We start from the raw sequence: 6,276 nt of genomic DNA on the forward strand, positions 1-6,276 counted from the left end.
TGAATCTCAAGTCAGGTGACTCTCCCATCATTTAGTGGTATTTAGCCCACATCAAATCAATCAGGTGCTTCAGAATTTATACCGAAGACAAAAATCTTTCCTTTCTGTATATGGGGCTGGGATGGTTTGGGGTAGCCACCGAAACTGGAGAAAGGAGAGAAATTGATACATACAAGAAAACTCAGTGGGAAAGAAAAAATGACTGCCAAATTTGTGTTTATTACTGTAGAGACTCCTAATCTTACCCACATCCGGTTTTCCCTCCCTCCCGTAGGTGGGCGATGTGATAAGCCCTAGCCCATGAAACAACCATGGAAATTGTCAGTTGTTTCTGGGCCCAGTTATAGAAGAGTATATGACACCTGTACCCTTTCTCTTCCTTTTCTGCAATATTCTTATAAAAATTCACCAAGCCAAAAAAAAAAAAAAAATTCACCAAGCCATATATTTCAGAGTGCTTTTCTGTGCATGCATTACACATTGTTTAAAACACCATAAAAATGAGAGGTGGTCCTGAGTAAATTCTGCCATCCATGGAACCTTTCGCTTCTAAAACTTCTGCCTTCTGGTGGCTTCATTCACCAACATTCTTATTTTTGTCTGTGGGATAAGGAACAGAATGTCTTCTCCCCAGGCCCAAGGGCCAACAGAGGGAGAAGATCAGAGCCTCACCAGAGTTTTAGGTGTTCAGGATTTATTGAGGAAGTGCCTTATAGAAAAAACTGGTGAAGGAGGGAGTGAAGCATGGCTGGGGTTGGGGGAGAGCTGAGCAAGGTTGTTATCTCAGGAAAGTCTGTCCTTGGCCTGATCTGTGGTAGGGGGTGAAGGGAGCTCCAGAGCATAAACAGAACTGCAGAGTTCTCACTCCTGCCTTTCATACCCCCTTTTTCAGTTAACCATTGCCTGTGGGCTCCCCCATCCTGGAAGTCAGTGAAAAGTCTCTTGACAAGCCTGTTCCCATCAGTGCAGGCAGATGTTTTAGAGAAAGGGACAGCTGATACCTACGAGCCACTGACCTACAGCAGTGGGGCATTCAGGCCCAGGACAGTGGATCCGAGCACGGCAGCACAGAACTTATTACAGTCCACCCCTTTCGTTATTCATGTCCACTTGCTTCTCACAGCAGGTGCACTCCATCCAGGCGTGGCTTCTTCAGGATTTTGGGTCACAATTCCTAAGGAAACTTACAAGAGGATGGTTAGCGAAATGAGTAACAGCCCCCATGGCTATAGCTGGTCCCAGGGCCATACGTAATCATCACTGTTGCCCATATTTAGTCATCACTGTCGCCCTCCTCTGCCACCCAGTGTAGATTCTCTTCACGTTTGGGTAGCACTTCTGTGGTTCCAGGTGACTTTCATGCAGGATCTAAGTTCTGACCACACCTCAATCAGGCCATGTTTCCTCTACTTACCCAACTGCAATTTGAATTGAGCCTGAAAGCACCAAGAGTCACCTCAAGAGGATCATCAAAATGCCAAACACATGGTGCCCAGTTCTCTACATGTACCAGCAGTCCCTCGTGATGGTCAGAGTCAGTTGCTCCTCCTAATACATTTTTCCTTGCCCAGTTGTCTATTGTCATAAGGAGACCATGTGACCAGAGAGGCAGCTATAGCTTTACAATTACCAGGACCCTTACGGTGTTTCTCAGTGTTAGTAGCCACCTCTAAAACATCAGAATATCTAAAATTGTGTGGATAGAATTCGAGCACAAATTTCTCAAATCAGTCACGAGGATGGACATGATGATGAATAAAGCCACGTCTATTTCCTGGAGCCATGCGTATACCTCTTACAGATATAGCATGTGTATATTGCATTAGTCTAAAAAGTCTCTGGGATCTTGAAATAGTGCCTTAACTCACTCATGGTCTCACATTCAAGCTGATGATTCAGCTGCTTTATGGAAAGCCTTTTCCACTATTCTATCAGGTTGGCAGCTAGTGAATGGTGTGGTATGGGGTAGAATCAGTGATCCCATGGTCACGCGCTCCCTGCCTCACCTCCTTTGCCATAAAGTGAGTCTTTGATCTAAAGGGATGCTGTGGGCAATCCCATGTCAGTGACTCAGACACTGCCTGGGCCCTTGTATAATGTATCGGCCAAGGGCTTGTGGGCAGAAAAGACAAATACATATCCAGCATATGTATCAAACTCAGTGAGCATGAATCACTGCTTTATCTAGGATGAGAGGGCACTTATATAATAGACTTACCACAATGCCTTTCTGGTCTGCTCAAGGAACTCAGATTTGACTTTCAGGAGCGGCAGTAGCTAGATCAGCTTCGGTGAGAGGAAAACCACGCTTTGGGCTCATGCACGGCCTCCATCTCCGCCTTCAGAATTGTTCCACTCAAGAGCCCATTGTAAGGGCAGAGGCTGACATCAACTGGCCAAATCATCTTATTTGTTTCAAAGTTGTTTAGCCCTTCTGCTATGGAAATTCTTGGTGTGTGGCCATATACAATACATGTAGATCTGGGCCACCAGCTTATTTGCATCCTATGGACACGCTCAAGCCTAGTCCAGTATGTACCCCTTCCATTCTATAATGGATGGATACTGGGCCTGTTTGACCTTATATCTTGGTTGGAGTGATAGGACCCAGGTCACAATAGGTAGTTTGGCATGTGCTCAATTGATATCTACTCCATATTTAGATGGTCTGTCTCTACCAGTACCCAATAACAAATCAAGAGATATTTTTCAAATGATGTATGATACTCTGCTACAGGTGGTAGGCCTTGCTCCAGAACACTAGAAGTCTGTGCTGGAATTTTCCTTTGGGGGTTTGGAAAAGCCTCTAGTCAGCAGTTCTTTCTAACCAGATACCTGTATGACCATGAAGTCCGCTGGATCCTATATCCAAAACAGTGGGGCTGCTGTTACTATAAGGACTTTTCTTGCTCTGGGTCCAATGCAAAACTAACAACATTCCATGTCATGTAATTAGTTAGAGAAATATTCTCAAGTATATAGTACACTGCTTTAAAAACCCAAAAGGCCACGGTACCTAGGTGGCTCAGTAAGTTGAGTGTCTGACTCTTGGTTTCGGCTCAGGTCATGATTTCACAGTTCATGGGATTGAGTCCCACATCGGGCTCTGTGCTGGCAGTGCAGAGCCTGCTTGGGATTCTCTCTCCCTCTCCCTCTGCTCCAGTTCCTCCCTCTCTCTCTCTCTCTCTTTCTTCTCTCAAAATAAATAAATAAATAAACTTAAAAAATTAAAAAATAACAAAACAAAAGTTTAACAATGGTCTTGCTTCTTTCTTAGTAGTGGTGGGTTCAAGGCACCCACTTTCCCCTTACTTTGCCCTTACTAAGAACAAGGTACTTGTTTGTTACTTTGGACAGCCTATCCTGGCACACCCCAACCCATTGGACACCTATAATCCTCACTGACGTGATGGGTCCCTGAATCTCTGTAGGAGTTAGCTCTTACTCTCTGGAGAATTTATCTTTCCAAGGTTTCCAAAGTACATGTCATAGTGGATCGATATTCTTCAGAATGTCCAGCCAATCCAGATCCTTTCAGACTATATATGACAGAGTGCAAGAGAATGAATATATCCCTCAGACTAGATCATGACTGTATACTGTTGTCCCTCCCATATGCAGGCTAACTGCTACCCTTCCTCTTTCCTTATAGAAACGAATCACCGTGAGATGGACCAGAGCCATCACCCCCATAGAGGGAGGAAGCAACATTAACTCAGACCTATAACCAATAGCCTTTGACCAAGCTGGGTATAACCTATTCTGACAGTAAATTGCTTTAGGTTTCTTTAAGGAAGTACTGGGAAATCACTACTTTATACACTTGCCTCCTTCTTACAGACTCTTAAGAGACTTGATCTTCAATCACTGGGTGTCTGAGAACTGGCTCCAATTTGGAAATTGGGCAACTGATCATGAGTTTCACCTGGGACCTCAGGTTTCTGTTCTCTTCCTCATCCCTGTTCTCTTATGATGTCATATTTATCAACTACTGGATAACCTTTGATGGATGCCAGATGTTGGAAATGTAGGGGTGAAAAAGATACAGCCCATAGCCTCCTGGAACTTTTCCCTGCCACCTTCTTTAGATCACTTTCTCTTAGCCGCATAGGCTAAAAGAACCAAATATGTAGATAGAGAATGTTGTAGATTCTTAGCAGCTAACATATTTGAAAGGAAAAAAATGACAATAATAAGAAAGGTTAATACTGAGGAATTATATTCTTTGATTTAATCCTCAAAATCCTGTAAGAGAGGTTTTTTTATTTTGTGGGTACAGAAACTCGTACTTATAGAAGTAGCCAAGGCTAACCTGTCTCCCCGAAGCTGTTTGTGATCAAATGAATATGAGAGAGATCAAAGTAAAAAAAGAGATTCCAGCTAGTTGTAATTTGGACGGGAGGAAGCCAAATTCCCCAGAATTCTTAATTCACCTGTCTAAACAACTTTTTTCTCTTATGATTCAAGCCAACCTGGGAATGACAAGAAGTTCAAAACTCAAGAGGATGTCACCTAATTCAAACATTTTTCCAGGGGAAACATATGCCATGTACTGAGCCCTGAAGAAAAAGAAAAAAATAAAATCTCTGTCATCCTTTACTGAAGGAGACAAAGCCTGTTGAGATGAACTTGTATACACTGAACAAGTAATGAACCACAGAAGGCTCAAAGGCCTTGTTGCACACTGTCTTTTTTTTTTTTTTAATTTTTTATAGCATTTATTCAGTTTTGAGAGACAGAGAATGAGTGGGTAGGGCCAGAGAGAGAGGGAGACATGGAATCCAAAACAGGCTCTGAGCCATCAGCACAGAGCCTGATGCGGGGCTTGAACCCACAAAACGTGAGATCATGACCCGAGCTGAAGTCGGATGCTTAACCAACTGAGCCACCCAGGCGCCCCTGTTGCACACTGTCTTAACCCTGTCCTGAATCCTGACAACATTTCAGTAGGTTTTGACTAGCATTGGAAAAATTAAATGGAACATAATTAAAGAGAATAGTATTAGGTAGAAAATACTAGGTTGCATCTCCTATAGGAAGAATACATGTTGGTTTTGTTACTCTGGATCGAGGAAAACATATTTCTTGCTGTGGGTTGTGGTCAAAGTTTTTGAAAAAAAGCTGCATAGAACCTATATTAAAATACTTTAACAAACAGACAAAACAAACAAGCCTCAGATCAAGGGAAAAGGAAACGCTGAGTTGGCATCACATAAAGAGAAAAGCGAATGACTAAAACAGAAGTACCCTATTACTTAGCCATCTGAGACTCATAGAACTACAAATGTTTCTCTCTCCTACAGCATCATCTCAATGAAAAATAACATAGATAACAGCAACAACAAAAGAGCTTCATGCTTCTAGATTTTGACTGTGACCCTCTCTCAGGTCCATCTAGGGGAGATACGTAATTGTGAGGGTCCAGTCACTTCAGTTCACTAAAGAACCTCCCTCTACCACCACTCACACACTGAACACTCACTTTATAGAGAAGGAAATGGCTTTGGAACAAGCCAGAGCAAGAGAGCCGCAGGTTAACAAGCGAGGGGAGAGGAGGCTGACCTGGGCTTGAGATACTTGCCAATGCTGCTTAAAGCAAGCAGCTGTCATTTTTAAAAATTTATCTATTTAGTTTGAAAGAGAGAAAAAGAGCGAGCATGAGTGGGGAAAGGGCAGAGACAGAGAATCCCGAGCAGGCTCCACACTGTCAGCTCGGAGCCTGATACGGGGCTCGAACCCTCGAACTGTGAGATTATGACCTGAGCTGAAATCAAAAGTCAGGAGCTTAATCGACTGAGTCACCCAAGCGCCCCTACAACTGTCATTTTTTATTCCCACTTGCCACCATTCTGATTGACCATACAAAAATCCAGGATTTCTTCCTTAGCAATCCATTCTGCAACATAAAGTCTCCTGGCTTGAGAAGTATTCCAGTATGGGTCAAAAAAGTATGAAATGAAAAAGAGGAAATGTGTAGGTTTTCAAAGCATTTTTTATACAGAAAGTGCTCTCCATGAGTCACGCTTCATATTGAGACAGCACTCCTCTTCCCAGATGGTTCCAAGACCCTCACCCTACTTACCATTGCCTCCTATTTGGGAAGCACCAGCAAGGATCCTTATGGCAGTTTCCTCAAGGCCCCAAGTCGTAAAAGAAGTCTGGGTTAAGTGCAGCCCGGAGAAGGACACTCCTGCTTCTAACCACCTTACACTACAATTCCAAAGTCACAAAGTATGTCAATAGCAGGTAGTTTTATGCTTGACTCATAAACTAAAA

General features: G+C 43.1%; 1 long non-coding RNA gene across 1 annotated transcript; it reads right to left on the minus strand.

Annotated features, from left to right (window-relative positions):
* Positions 1-426: 426 nt before the first annotated feature.
* LOC120243108 lies at positions 427-6,195 on the minus strand. Its single transcript, XR_005531223.1, has 2 exons — positions 6,083-6,195; positions 427-1,183 (listed from the first exon to the last, which is right to left on the minus strand). It is a non-coding gene; the product is annotated as an uncharacterized LOC120243108 (long non-coding RNA).
* Positions 6,196-6,276: the final 81 nt, after the last annotated feature.

The sequence above is a fragment of the Hyaena hyaena genome, unplaced genomic scaffold, assembly GCF_003009895.1.
Source record: "Hyaena hyaena isolate Hyena2069 unplaced genomic scaffold, ASM300989v1 scaffold_327, whole genome shotgun sequence".
Taxonomy (NCBI): Eukaryota; Metazoa; Chordata; class Mammalia; order Carnivora; family Hyaenidae; genus Hyaena; species Hyaena hyaena.